This window comes from Mastomys coucha, unplaced genomic scaffold (assembly GCF_008632895.1).
Source record: "Mastomys coucha isolate ucsf_1 unplaced genomic scaffold, UCSF_Mcou_1 pScaffold21, whole genome shotgun sequence".
In the NCBI taxonomy this organism is placed as follows: Eukaryota; Metazoa; Chordata; class Mammalia; order Rodentia; family Muridae; genus Mastomys; species Mastomys coucha.
In genome coordinates this window covers 183,444,544-183,445,947 of record NW_022196904.1, presented here as the reverse complement: position 1 = coordinate 183,445,947, position 1,404 = coordinate 183,444,544, and the positions used below count along the sequence as shown (strand labels likewise).

Genomic DNA, 1,404 nt, shown 5'->3' with positions numbered 1-1,404 from the left:
AGTGACAGTAATTGGAAATTGATTGGAATAGGACCTTATCAATATGACTTTAAAACTCTCAGAGGGATTGTGTTTTGCATTCATGTCTTGAACAACTGGCTGTTAAATTATTCTTTGTTAGTTTTAATGGGTCTGTTTATAGGAGCAACTTGATAGACCTACTTATATGGCTCCAGAAAAACTACAGATACATAGACATCTTCCAGAATGTTAATTGGCACAAATATGAGGAATGAATACATATTTTCATAACTTTGGTTCATAGATATACATATGCATATATATATATATGTATATATATATGTATATATATATATATATTGTCACAGGTATACACAGAATTTAAACAGAGTTGAAGAGTTGAAAGGATACAGAGAATCACAAAATTACAGACATGGGTGGACAGCGTATAAGAACAAAGACTTGGTCTATGGCCGTAACACCCTGAACGCACCCCATCTCATCTGATCTCGGAAGCTAAGCAGGGTCGGGCCTGGTTAGTACTTAGATGGGAGACCTCCTGGGAATACCAGGTACTGTAGGCAAAAAACAAAATAAAACAAGACAAAACAAAAAACAAACACACCCCCCCAAAAAAACCCAAAGACTTGTCCACAATAAGGACATGTGATTTTTCACACAGAGAAACAGTCACGTAAATATGTAGGACAAGACATCAAGCCATGAACATTCAAACCTATAGCACCTTTTAAATCTTAAGATTAGAAATGTTTAGTTCTGTTTCATGAGTGATGATGGGATGTGTCTTGAAATTATCTGGCATATTCCATGGGCACAGTTGGCCCAATGTAGTGCAAGCTTCCTGATTTTTCAAAGAGACAAATAAATAAATAAATAAATAAATAAATAAATAAATAAAAAAGCAAGATAGCAGTCAGTCTCAAAACAAGAAAATACTCAAAACACCAATGACAAAATCAACATCACTGTTGGACCTGGTATGAGGTACTGACAGATAACCAAATGACATTTGAAAGAAATCATAAAATTGCAATTAATAAATAGAATTTAAGCCAGACCTGGTAGCACACACCTTTCATCTGACCACTCAGAAAGCAGAAGCAGCCAGAGCATATGAGTTTAAGGATAGCTTGGTCTTCATAGTAAGCTCTAAGTCAGCCAAGGCTATATAATGATACCCTGTTTCAATATTATTACTACCACCACCACTACCACCACCACCACCACTTCCACCACCACTACCACTACCACCACCACCACTACCACCACCACCATCTCCACCACCACCACTACCACCACCACCATCTCCACCTCCACGACTACCTCCACCTCTACCACCTCTACCTCTACCACCACCACCTCTACCACCTCTACCTCTACCACCTCTACCTCTACCACCACCACCACCACCTCCTCCACCAC

General features: G+C 38.7%; 1 non-coding gene across 1 annotated transcript; it reads left to right on the top strand.

Annotated features, from left to right (window-relative positions):
• The first annotated feature begins 426 nt into the window (after nucleotides 1-426).
• LOC116104424 lies at nucleotides 427-545 on the top strand. Its single transcript, XR_004123911.1, has one exon. It is a non-coding gene; the product is annotated as a 5S ribosomal RNA (ribosomal RNA).
• The last annotated feature ends 859 nt before the right edge of the window (nucleotides 546-1,404 follow it).